General features: G+C 44.4%; 1 protein-coding gene across 2 annotated transcripts in view; it reads right to left on the bottom strand.

Moving 5' to 3' along the window:
- The window catches only part of NEXMIF (neurite extension and migration factor), a 107,399-nt gene extending 95,708 nt beyond the window's left edge, over positions 1–11,691 (bottom strand). The window contains exon 1 of one of the 2 annotated variants that reach the window (XM_046673605.1): positions 11,352–11,691. The gene's annotated coding sequence lies outside the window, so the exon portion shown is untranslated. Of the gene's footprint in view, positions 1–10,785; positions 10,841–11,351 lie in introns of those variants that run through there. The other variant, XM_046673606.1, reaches the window with a different exon arrangement.
- Positions 11,692–13,945: the final 2,254 nt, after the last annotated feature.

Here is a 13,945-nt window from a genome sequence, read left to right as displayed (position 1 = left end):
TCTGAGTGATAGACCAGGCACACTCATCTCTTCCCCACAGATATACATATGGAAGAATATAGTTGAGCCATGGTCTAGGATTTAGCCACTGATACCTTGGCCTTGGGTTATAAAGCATGTCTCTCTATCTCTTTATAGCCTAACTTTCAAACTGCTTCTTCCTCAGATGAATATGTGTTTTTGTTTAGCTTTAAGTCAAACCACATGAATCTGAAAAAAACACTTTAGGCACAACTCCCCTTCCTTTCACCTATTTAGCCAAATGGATTTGACTGTCATTTATGAAACATCTTAACATTTCAAGGCCACAGCTTTGCACAAATAGGATTTGCTATGGGAAAAGGCAACATGACTTATCTACCACCCATACAACACACATTTAATAAACAATGGGTACACCTCTTCCCTTGCCAAGAGGTACAGTACATAGGCAGTCCATAAAAACAAGCACACAGAGATGTATATACAAATATAGAGAGCCAGTAGGGGAAAATGTTACTGAGCTTCCCCAAGGGGAGATTGAGAACACTGAATCTACATTGAGGACACCCCTACAAATCTAAGCAAAGAGAGATTTGAGAAGGCAAGAGTTATGCCAGTGCACAAAGAAGCTGTGTAACAGGGTCTACTGACTCTCTGAGCCTTGGACAAAAAGTTCCAAGTCAACATGGAGCTCTGTGAAGGACAGAGCTCTTTCACAAATACCCTCCCACTTGGCTGAGCATATTGGAAGTCTCCAGGATCAGAACATTGGTGCCACCAAGATGCCAAACAAACCCTAGATTCTACAAACCAAATGAATACCCTTTTCATAACCTACTCTTTTCTGTTAATATTTCCTTAATCAATGGTTACTTCAGTCACGGAAGTAGAGTTTTTTGCCATGAATAAACAATCTAACTTCTCTCCAATGGCAAAGACTTTCCATTTAACCAAATGAAGTACAGGAATCTGCAGCATGTCACTCCACCTCTCTTACCAGGATTGAGAGGGAAAAACTTGGTTAATACTATGGTATAGTTTCTACCAGCTCTACTGGGTCCATATTATCCAGCTGAGTTCCCTGTACCCCTATCTCTCTAGTAGTCATAGCACCTCAGGTTTTGGAACCAAACCCCAGCTGTAGACCTCAGATTCAATAACTAAGTCTGTTTTATTTTACCTGTGCCACAGTATCTAAGCCCAAACTTCAATTCTTATAGGATCAAGCTCCCTTCTGCACCCCCAGTCTTCCTAAAACAGTGACGGAAATGTTCTACATCTGTGTTGTCCAGTATGGTAGCCACTACCCACATATGGCCATAAAGCACTTGAAATGTGACTGAATTCCAACTTCCACCCAGCAGTAGTGAGAAACCCTGTCCTCCAAGTATGAACAGAGGCTGAGTGGAGAACCTGGACTTCTACTTCCATCTGGCAGTAACAAGGCAGCATACTCCCTTCCCCAGCTGGAGCAGTGTCATAAAAAGCTAGCTAAAACAAAAGGTTTAAATAAGATCCAGAGTCTCATAATATACTACAAAAATGTCCAAGTTTCAGTCAAAAATCACTCATCATACCAAGAACCAGAAAGATCTCAAACTGCATGAAGAAAAGCAATCAACAGATGCCAGAGCCAAAATGACAGGGATGTTAGAATTATCTGACTATTATCCGATTTTAAAGGAGCCATGACAAAATTGCTTCAATAAGAAATTACAAACACTCATGAAACAAATGAAAAACAGAAAGTCTCAGCAAAGTAATAGAAGATATATGGAAGAACCAACGGAAATTTTAGAAATAAAAAATATAATAACTGAAATTTTAAAAAATCTCAACAGATGGGCTCTAGAGCAGAATGGAAAGGACTGAGGAAAGAATCAGCTAACTTGAAGATAGAACAATAGAAATTATCCAGTCTGAATAACAGAGAAAAATAGACTGAAAAAAAAGAGAACAGGGCCTCAGGACCTGTGGGACTATAAAAAAATATCTAATTTTCCTGTCATCAGAGGAGGCCTGAAACAATACAATAAAGAAAGCAGGCCAGAAAAAGTATTGAAAGAAATAATGGCTGAAGACTTCTCAAACTTGGCAAAAGACATAAACCTATGGATTCAAGAAGCTGAGAGTATTCCAAACTGGATAAACCCAAAGAAATTCATTCCAAGGCACATCATAGTCAAACTTCTGAAAACTAAAGGCATTAAAAAAAAGATCTTGAAAGCACTGAGGAAGAAATGATGCCTTACCTACAGGGGAAAAAGCAATTTGAATGTCAGCAGATTTCTCATCAGAACCCATGGAGGTCAGAAGGAAGTGGCACAACCTTTATCAAGTGCTGAAAGAAAACAACTGTCAACTCAGAATCCTATATCCAGTGAAAATATTCTTCAGGAATGAAGGAAGGATCAAGAAATTCTCAGATGAAGGAAAACTAAGAAAATTGCTGCCAACAAAGTTACATTAAAAGAATAGCTAAAGTAAGTTCTTTAAACAGAAAGAAAACATAAAAGAAGGAATCTTGGAACCTCAGGAAGGAGGAAAACAACAGAAAGAGTAAAAGTAAGAGTAAATACAACTGACTTTGCTTATTCTGAGTTTTCTAAATTATGTTTGACAGTTGAAGCAAAAATTATAACACTGATGTAGTTCTAATTATATATAGAAGAAATATTTAAGACAATGGCATTATAAATGAAGGAGGATAAAAGGACTTAAAAAGAGGTAAGGTTTACTAAAACAGGTAAAATGTTGATACTTGTGGACTGTGATAAGTTATGTATAAGCACTCTGGAAAAAAGTTTTTCAATTTCTTAAAAAACTAAACCTACACTTAGCATATGACTCAGCAATCACACTCCTGGGCATTTTCCCCAGAGAAATGACAACTTATGTTCACACAAAAATCTGTACACTAACCTGCACAGCTTTATTTGTAATAGCCAAAAACTGGAGACAACCAATACGTCCCTCAACAGGTAAATGGTCAAACAAACTGATACATTCATACCATGGAATACTGTTCAACAGTAAAAAGGAATGTACTGTTTATACACAAAACAGCTGGGATGGATCACGAGGGCAGTATGCTGAGTGAAAAAAGCCAACCTGAAAAAGTCACAGACTCTATGACTCCATTTATAAAATATTTGTCAAATGACAAAACTATAAATTTAGAAAAATGATTAGTGATTGCCAGGGGTGAGAGATAGTGGGGGTGAGGGGGGTAAGTGTGACTATAAATACAACAAAAGGGTAGCAAAAGAGAGATGTTTTGTGGTGATGAAACAGTACTTTATCTTGATTGTGGTGATGGTCACACAAATCTACACATGATAAAATGACATAGAACTAGACACACTCATTGTTCCAATGTCAAGTTTATGGTTTTGATCTTATACTATAGTTATGTAAGGTGTAACTACTGGGGAGAACTGAGTGAAGGGTACATAGGACCTCTCTGTCCTTGCAACCTCCTGTGAATCTACAATTATTCCAAAATTTGAAAAACATCAAGTCACAGTGGTAGGCAGAGTAATAACACTCTCAAGTAGTCCATGTCCTACTCCTAGAACCTGTGAATATGGTAGGTTATATGGCACAAGGGGAATTAAGGTTGCAGATGGAATTAAGTTTGAAAATAAACTAACCTTAAGATGGAGAGACTATCCTGTATCCAGCTGGACCCAATGTAATTACAGTGGTCTTTAAAAGTGAAAGAGGGAGGCAGAAAAGTGAAAGTCAGAGAAGGAGATGCAACACTAGGAGCAAGACTGAAGTGATATGATGTAATAAATCAATCTACCATTGCTGACTTTGAGGATGGAGGGGGACAACAAGCCAAGAAATGTGGGCAGACTCTAGAAGCTGAAAAAATCAAGGAAATGGAATTTCTCCTATAGCCTCCAGAAAGGAATGCAGCCCTGCCCACCCTTTGATTTTAGCCCAGTGAGGCCTATTTCAGATTCCTGACCTCTAGAACTGTAGGATAATCAATTTGTTGTTTTAAACCACGAAGTTTTTGGTAATTTGTTACAGCAGCCATAGAAAACTAATACAATCACCAAGTAGGGGTTAAAAACTAACCCACTCAAAGATGGACAACTGGCTTTTTGCAGAGTACATTCAACTCATTAGTCAGAAGTCAATAACTGTGGTATAATCTTATGTCAATGATCAACACATCATAGCTAATGCTATTTGCAATTCCACATCACTAGTGATAGCAATGACAGAAATCTTGCCTTAGAATTGCAAGGAAAAGAAACATGTTACTCCCTATTAAATGGGGCCTGTTAAGCCAATGTAGAAATAAGAACTGAAGCATTTGTGCCACGGAGGCTGGAAATCTTGTTTCAACTTAGCTAGAGATACCTGTTTGCCAAGGAATTTCCTGATGTGTGAGGAAAACAGGGACTCTATACTTATTTTCTAACAGGGAGAATATAGAAATAATAGAAAAATGCATCAAATTAGAAAAAAGGTGGGGTAAATTAATACAGATGGTAAAAAGACCCAGCTAGGAACAAAGCAAATTGCCTGTAAGACAGGAGAATCTGTTTTACTCTTTTCTCTATCCTTAGTATCCCAGTGCTTAGCACAGAGTAGATGCTCAATAAATGTTTGCTGAATTGAATTAGAAATGATCTTTAATGGATCCTTCCAGATTTAGGATTCTATTAGCCCTCATACTCTGCCACACTCCAAACTGCTAAACAAGAAGAAAGAGACAGGCAATAAACATTTATTCACGGATGGGAATACCACCTATTCCTACCACCCCAGCTGCAAGGCACCGATATGACATATATTCATGTTTGCAGAATTAAGGAGCTCTGCCTTTAATATACGATGTTAGGGTTCCAAGGTGGCTAATACTCCAAAAGACCCATGAGTCCCAAGGGTCCTCATGAAGATATCTGGACACCACCTCCCTCTCTGACTCCACCACCTTACCTAACAATAGGTACTAGCAAGAGTTCCGTATTCTTGTCAAGACCATTGACTAAGAGAAATACATAGAGATAGAGAGACAGATGAAAGAGGGACAGATGGGAACAGGCAAGCCAGAGTGAGCTTTTATGAAATATATTTTATATATTTATAATGAACTTGTGAACAGTGAGTGCTGAACAGACATTTTTAAGAATCTGAAAATTGACAAGTCAAGGATTTGGGAAACTAGCCTTGACTTGGTTTTGGTGAGAATAGTAATGTCAAAGTGAGTGTTAAGTGACTCTTTTTCATAATAAAAGATGCCCATGAAGGCTAATCAGAAAAGTGCTTAGAACAGTAGCTAAGAGCTGTGCAGTATAAGTATACTAATAACAGGCTTTCTTGAGAGAGCCATTTTCATGGCTTCCATTTCAAGCTACCGTGACCATGACAGCCATGCAACAGGAATTCTTGTAACAATTGGGCAAAGGCTAGTGCAGAGGTTTTCCACTCACAATGCACGGTTGGACTTCCTGAAAATGTATGCAAGTGTCACATATGTAAATGTGCACTTTTCTGAAGAGAGTATCCTTGGCATTCATCAAATTTTCACAGGGCTTCATGCCAAAAAAAAAAAAAAGGTTAGGAACCACTAAGCTAGATGGTGATGGCTCATTTTTTCTACTCCCCTACTCAGTAAAGCATGTCTTCAGAATGTGTTCCAGTTATTTAGTAACTAAAGAGACAGCAGGTCTCTGTTAAAGCAACTTGCTGAGACCTGGTCTCTGGGTTAATAAATCACATGCATGCACGGAACAACGTGGCAAATACTGAGAAGGAGGACACAAAGAATTTAGTGGCACCACAAAATTTAGGTTATTGCAACAGGCAGGAAAGAAAAGATCACTATTGACATTTTGACTCAAACAAACAAGTTCACATGTGTATCTCACTTTCTGGGTCATCCCCTGCCAGTCCACCAGGTTCCGCATAATCTCCCAAGCCCTAGATACCAGCCGACAGGTATGTGTTCAGGAAATGTGGACTCATTTTGACATTGGCCTAAGTAAAGCTTAATTACGAAGGAGAAGCTTGAAAACACTTACAAAAGCAACTCTAAATGGCTCCACACTTTCTTCTTGTCTGCATTCTTTCTTTTTCCATAGCAGGCCAGATTTAGCCTGTGGGGCATAGTTTCTTTTGACCCTAGCTCTAGATCAATGAAAGCCAATTATGGATACTTATGACTAGAAGGCAGTTTAAAAGCTTATCTTGTCCATTACAGAAAAGGCAAACGGGAATATATGCAATATAAATATATATATTTATATTTTATTTATATATCTATATATTTGGCAAGACCACATGCAAACTATTCTGGACAGAGAGTGTTATCTGTGCACCTCTCAAAACATATTCTAAAAAGAATAATTCACACTTCCACTGGTAACACCTTCTTTTGTCTTACAACTACCACGGTCAGGATGATATTTCTAAACTGAAATGTCTCCTGACATGCTTTAAGCTTACTACCTATTACCAGTTTTTCATGAAAGTAAGAACAACCACTCTCCAGCATGCAGACAGCACCTCTTCACATGTGTTTGCGCACGTGTGTGTGTGCGTGCACGCACGCACACACACACATTTTGGAGAGATGTCTCTTTGGGCCCAATAATTCAATTCCATCAAGCCCAAAGGCTGAATCATTTCTGGGATCTAATCCTCCAGAAAGACTTCTTAGCTAGAAAAGTAACAGGCCGAGCCAGTTAAGGGACTACGACATCTTCAAAGCTCATTATCCCCCCAAGTTTTACAAATATAACCATCTTGCTAAATCAAGAAGTACAGTTTGATTTAAATGTTGCTTATAGTTAGGGTGACCACAGAATTTTTTGTCCAAGCTGGGACACTTTTTTTTTTTTTTAAAGATTTTTATGTTTTCCTTTTTCTCCCCAAAGCCCCCTGGTACATAGCTGTATACTCTTAGTTGTGGGTCCCTCTAGCCGTGGCATGTGGGACGCCGCCTCAGCGTGGCCCGATGAGCAGTGCCATGTCCGCGCCCAGGACTCGAACCAACGAAACACTGGGCCGCCTGCAGCGGAGCGCACGAACCCAACCACTCGGCCACGGGGCCGGCCCCTAACCTGGGACACTTTTGAGGGTGAAATAAGTATGCTGGGACAACAGGTATAAATCACAACATATGGCCACCCTACTTATAGTCCTCCAAAGAGGAAATGCTTTAACTTCCCCCAAACAAAACAAATCTCTATGCCTGTTCTCAACGAAGGATGGCTTGGTTCTACTCTAGCAGTCAGGCCCATGGTATAATCCTGGCCTCTAACCTCTAAATCTCCTCAGGTTAAACATTAGGAGCAGCTTCTTGCTTAGGCTAGTTGTGTAATACTTGAAATGGGGTACTGAGGAAGAGAAGTGTAACTTTTTAAATGGGGTTTGGGGGTGTTTGCGAAAATAGAGAATTTTTCATACCAAAATCATCTTACTGGGGATAGATAAAATGACCTATTGAAGTGCCTTGTAGGAAAATAGAAATTATGTACATAGTAGTGTATCCCAAAGACTTCAGCCCTTTTTCCACCAGAAAACGAGGGAGGGAAAGACATTAGGTCATAGTGCTTATCTACAGAAAAAGAGACCAAAAAGAGCATGTTCCCTGACAGAGGCCTGCAAATCACTGTGGGCAATGAGGGTCTGGAGGGAAGAGAGACAAAGAGGGTCCTCATCCCTTACTTTGTACTCAGCCCAGAAAAGGCCTTACCATCACTAAAAGGCAGCTTCCCCCTGCCCCCCACTCTACTCTCCTGGCTGATCCCACCCCAGACCAGATTTCCCCAAGGTTGTGATGTGTTTACTGTTGCACAAGGCCGGTGTTGTGTGAGAAGACAGGAATGTTCACTTCTGCCTAAAATGAAATTTCTGAGCAAGAGAAAAGGTCTGAAGTTAAAGGTAGCCTCAAGTGATGTGGTCTTGTCCAGTGCCCTTTGTTTTGTTTCCAAGCAGCCCTGGAAAAGTGGCAGGAAGAGACCAACAAGTCCTTTGTGTCTAATGCTATGTCCTTGGGTTTGAAAAGGTGCTTTCTGGTGGAGAAACTGTCAGGAAGCTAGCTGATGGGCAACTTTTCAGAGGACGTAAAAGGGAAAAACATATAAAGAAATTAAAACGTCCAAACCTGAAATCTTTAAGATGGGAAAAGCAGGGAAGCCCGATGACCTACTCCTTAGTATATCACTTCCCTTCCCCATCATCCACTTTGGTCCTTCTCTCCTTTTTCTTACCGGAAGCCGGAAAACTTAAACCATGTATGTACCACCAGATAAATAAATTTAAAGATAATGTAAGAGAGTCAAAGGCCAATTAGAATCTCCTTTTCTCCCCTCACTAAGGGATTTGGAGGAAAAAAAAAAATATTTACTAGAACTGGACTTAGGAACAGAGAACTGCAATCAATACTTCTTTGGTTAGGGTAGTTTCTCTCCTAAGCAGATACTTCCGTGAGACCAGGACCTCCACAGTGATTGTGTCATAAATCCATGAGCACATCTTTGAGTGTTTAAAATCTAGCACTTATGACTTTTATCATCTCTCTTTTCCCACCTCCCAAACACAAGCGACAGCACCACATCTTTAGTTCTCTCTGCTCACTGGGGAGTTTACAGGTGATCAGAAGATTGTGGAAAAAAGAAAGAGAAGAGAGACAGATTGAGTAAAACAGACAGAAAGCAGCAGTGTTCTGCACTTGTTTTACTTTGACAACAGAGTGCTATAAGTTTGCTTATGTGTGTGTTTGTGTGTTTTAGAAAGCACTGATGCATTGAAGATTTATTCACTGAACAGGTTGATTTATTTAACAGACTTGACATATGTCAAATTCTATCATGTGCTTACATAATTGTTACCCATTTATCAGAGCTGTTATTTAGCCAAATATTTGTTTTAAAAGTATTTTCCTTTAAGTGACGTTCTCTAGTCCACTGCACAATCAATCCATGGTTCATTTTAATTATGTTATGTTATAACAACAGCTATTTGGTAGAGGCCTCTGAAATCTAATCTTCCCAGGGCCATTTCACCTCTACCCAAAATCTATTCCTTTTTTTGCTAGTAATAAATTTCCGTTAAAATCGCACCATAGGGAAAATTTTAAAAATATGGTATGGTATTTTACACTTGATTTCCAAAAAAAGTAGTTTCTTAACATACTGTTAAAATCACAGATTTGAATACTGTTAACCTAAAAAACTGATCGTAAGGACAAAATGAGACAATTTGTGTGTGTGTGTGTGTGTGTGTGTGTGTGTGTGTGTGTTTGTGTGTGTGTGAATGTGTGTCTGTGGGGTATGGAAGGCTGGTTGGGACAGCCAGGGGAGGGCTAGGTGGGTAATTAGAATAAGAGACAGTAAACGGGGTCCAATTTCAAGTCTTAAATTTTGTTGAATCACCCTACTCCATCTGAACACATGTGCACAAAAATCTTATTTTTTCAACTCAAATGTATGCAATCTATCTAGGTTCTGTGGGAGGTAAAATATTGGAAGGTATTTCCAAGAAACAAAAATGTCTAACCACTAGCTGCCATAGTTGGTTTGAGTTTCTCTATTGTAAATATGCCCTTTGCAAAAGCAAGAGGCTCGTTTTGACCTCCCAGGTCAAGGAGAATGGGGACTAGGAAAGATGTGGTGGGGGAGAGAGGAAGGGAAAATCCCACCACCACACAAGTAAATCTTTGACCTAGTAAGCAAACACATTTTTGTTGTTACTGCTGGGTAAAATGTACAAGTCTTCCAGAAATTAGACACTGTAATAAAAATGTACTAGCCCAAATTTAAATTGCTCACTAGACAGATGGTTAATTATATTCACAGCCACATATTTCACTGGGATAGAGTTTCAGACGCTCAGCCAGTTTTATTTGATTAGCCAGTTTCCCAGTTAATATGTAAAATGACAGTTACTTAGGGGTTTTTTGTTCCCTTCTAAAAATGTATTTTAAATAAGTGTAAATTCTCCTCAGCCAAGAGAACGTCATTGCCGTAAATAAAACGTTTGGTCATATGTTACCCCATGGGACAAGACGTAAGGAAGATTCACCCCCCAAAACCCAGATGGTCTGTGTAGTTCAGAGAAGACCACTGGAGCACCTTTTCTCGCCAAACAAAATATTTCAGGAATTATTAGCACACTCTGCTCCTCCACCAGAAACGAGTGAGGAGACACTCAAATCCCAGGTCAAAGTGCTTGAGATGCTTTTTAAAAACAGCCCTGGCAGCCCTACACACAAATCACGTCTTTTCAGATAACAGTCTAGAAAATGGAACGTTAGGAAAAGGCCACATAGCTAAGTATACTGCTGTGCACAGAATTCAACGAAATGCTGGGGTCAAAACCCAGAAGCAAGATACGAAACCCATTTATTCCAAAATGCAACCAGAAGCTCGACAAAAATCAAGTGTGCTGGTGTCAAAATGGGGATGTCAATTTTTTTTTAACTTCGAAAAAGAAAACCTTGCGCTGGTGATTCGGTCCTTCACGAATCAGACAGACAGAAGCAGTCATGCTGAAACCACTGGATTCCTCAGCAGAAGGGCGCCAACTCAGCGGCGCCTTTTCCACACTTTCCCGGAGCCGGGCCCGCTCCCCGCGCCAGCTCCCGGCCTCCCCGCCCCACCGGGTGTGCGAGACCCGAGCAGACGGCTGCTGCGGGGCGCGGCGGAGCGCAGCGCCAGAAACCACGCAGGGAAGCATCAACTCGACTGTCACTGAGAGCGGGAAGGGGCCGCGGGCCAATTTCCGCAAAGGTGACAAGCTGGGCGAGGCTTGGGAGGGCCCCCAACTTATACCTACCCGCGGCCCCGGTCGGGCGGCGCGTGCTCGGGGGCGCTCTCTGGCCCTCAGGGCAGCTCTGCGCGCGCGGGAGGCGCCAGAGCCGGCGCTTCGCACCTTGGCCGCTTTGGCCCTGGCGCCCGGGCGCAGTCGCAGCGTGGGTTTTCCCGCTCGCGCCGAAGCGTGCGGTGTCTCTGCCCGCTCCCCGGTCAGGATCTCCCTGGGCACCAGCCCAAAAGGAGGCTGCACTCTGCGGGTCCCCGCTGGCCGGCTGTGTGCGTGCGACGCGGCGGCCCGGCCCGCTCGCCTCCCCCCCCCCCCCGCCCCCGGCGCCAGCACAGAGGCCTTTCCTAGATTGCAGTGCCTGTCAGGGCTACTCGGGATCTCTCGCCCTCGCCGCCTCGCTTCCTCGTACACAGACACACACATGCACGCCATTCTCACACTGACGTCCTCCCTTCCGTTTTTCCTTCCTCCTCTTCTTGCTCGGCGTCCCCCAATTCGTTCCACCCTCTGCCGCCGCCCCCCCTGCAGGCCGGCTCGCCGGCGCGCCGGCTTGCAGGGTGGATGGCAGCGCTCGTACTCACCTCACAGGCCGACTCCCGAGGCGCACGTCGCTGGCGGGCTCAGGCAGCGGGCGCCGGAGCTGGCGCGGCCGCCGTCAACGCTGGGCTGCCGCCGCCGCCGCCGCCGCTGCTCGAGCTGCCGCCGCCGCCGCCGCTGCTACTGCTGCCGCCGCCGCCGCCGCCTCTGCCTGAGCTCCATGCGCCGGGCCCGCCAGGTGGACGCGCCTCTCTCCCTCAGGCGCCGCCGCCGCCGCCGCCGCGCTAGATGGAGTCAGAGCTGTGGGGCTCTCTCGCCCTGAAACTCAGCGCCTCAGCGGCTGCCGGCTGCTCCCGCGGTCCGCGCTTCGCGGGCAGCACCGCTCGCTCGGGCCGGGGCTACCTCAGCAGCAGGCTGCGCGCGCGGCGCTGAAGCCCGCTCGGTGCGGTGGCTGCAGTCGTCCGCGGGAGGGAGAGGGAAGGAGGGCGGCTGCCACTGTCGCTATCGCTGTTAAAGCTATTGCTAAATGCTGCTACTGCCGCTACTGCTACTGCTGTGGCGGCGGCGGCGGCTGCTGCTGCTGCTGCTGCTGATGCTACTGGTTTTCCTTCCCGGGTTCTCCCCCTGCCTGGTCCCCCTCCTCCCCCCTTTCCTCCTCCCCCCCTTCTCCTCCCTCCGCCGCTTTTCTCAGAGCCTCTGCGGACGCTGCCTGGTCTCCGCTTCTCCCCGGGCTGCCTCTGCCCATTCAGAAAGGTGCCCAGAGTGGGACTGCCTCGGCTGCCACCATCGCTATTGCCCCTGCCATTGTTTCCTCCAACACGGCTGTTCTTGCTGGACGCGTTCCCCCCTCTACCTTCCTTCCCCACCACAAGCCTCCCTTTCCTTCCCACTCTCTCTTTACCCTTTCTACGGTCCCTTCCCCATGTGCCCCCTCCCACTCTGTCCGTCTGTCCTTCCCGCCCCTCAGGCGCCCGGGAGCGCGCACTGCGCGGCCACCTGTAATAAAGGGCGCGCACCCCCCTTCCCCACCCCCACCCCCACCCCGCCCCCCACTCGCATCCTTGCAGCCAGCCCAGTCCACGACGCCAGTGGCGTGTTGTTCCCCGGGCAGACACGCAGCTGGACACTACTCTCCCATGCCTTATGGGGCAGTTATGTGTACAGATAGGGGCGCTCTGAAGTTTGGGGAAGAATATTTCAACGGCTTCTTCTACCAAGCATCTAACCATTCAACCTCTGCCTACCCTTAACTTCAGAGCCTAGGCCCTCAGGAGGGTGGGTCGTGTTGGAAGGGTAGGTCGTTCCCCAAAGAATTGCCGAGAGGTGTTTTTTGGAATAAAGAAGGAGAAAAGAAGGGAACATGAGAATGCCGGGAAGGAAATGGGATCTGCCTGACTGCTATCATTGAGAAATCCCTTAGGTGGTCATTTCCCTTCAGAATTCCTGGGTACCCAACAGAAAACAGCAAGGGATTTGAGAGTAACTTAGAAGGGACCATTTAGCACTCCTGGAGCCCTGCCCTGGTAAGGTTGGGGCCTGAACCCCTGAGCCACCACCCCTAGGAGCCAGGGCAAGAGATGGAAAGGTTGGTGCTAGAACAGAAGGGGTAAAACTAAGCTACTTTTGTGTGCACTTGTTCCCGCAGGCCATTGCCTAGGCACAGCTTCTCCAGTCAGGCAAACCGGATTACAGGTTTCTCTGCTGCCATAGCTGCAGCCTCATTTTGCTGCCAGGGCTCAGGCTTTGAGACTCGATGTGTGCGACTTCTGACCATCACCCTCAGTGGAGCCTCTATGGCCTGTCACACAGCCTCTCTCCAGAAATAGCACAGGGTTGGGGGGGGGGGGGGACCTGTTTCCGTTTCCCTGACAAAGTACAAGAGACAAATGTTCTAGCTATCCCATTGCCAACAAGGTCTGGGTTGTCTTATCAAGTCTGAGGCACTCTCCATGGATCTGTTATTGCTGAGCACTAAAGCGTTTGGGCACAGGGGGCCCTTTTACAGTTCCTCATCTCCAGGCCTTGGTTTCTGCCATTCCGCCTACTTGGAATACTCTTGTCCTTTCCCACTCATTTTATATCTGTGAAACTCATCCATAAACAATAGCTCATCCTTAAATAATTGACACTGATTGTGTCCTTAGTATGTGCCAGACATTGTGCTAAGCAATTTACACAAATTATTTTATTTAATCCTCACAACAAACACAATTTTATTACTCCCATTTTACCACAAAGAAGTTAGATATATATATCTTGAGAATAGAAACAGTATCTTTATCTTGCACCTGTTAGGCACTGTGCAAATATATTTGCCTCTTTCAGGCATTGGGGTAAATATGAAGAAAAATAAGATTTGGCCGCTGCCCTTAAAAACAAAAACAAACAAAATGGTTAAACATGTGAAATACCACTCATCTATTGGCTGGATCTCAATGGCCACAATGAATTTCTCTTTTTCCATTGTTGGAAAGCACGTTGTTTTCACTTGTATTAACCACATATGCTTTTCTTCCCTTTTAAAGTTAGTTGCTTGTTAGTTACCTGTTACAGTTACCAGTTTGCCCTCCACCCAAAGACTGCTGGAAACACACCTGTAGCTGAACCAGTTAGGTTTATTACTTGTTACAGTGAGGGA

This window comes from Equus quagga, chromosome 10 (assembly GCF_021613505.1).
Source record: "Equus quagga isolate Etosha38 chromosome 10, UCLA_HA_Equagga_1.0, whole genome shotgun sequence".
NCBI classification, from domain to species: Eukaryota; Metazoa; Chordata; class Mammalia; order Perissodactyla; family Equidae; genus Equus; species Equus quagga.
Note: the sequence above shows the minus strand (reverse complement) of the source record. Positions and strands in the feature narration are given on the sequence as shown.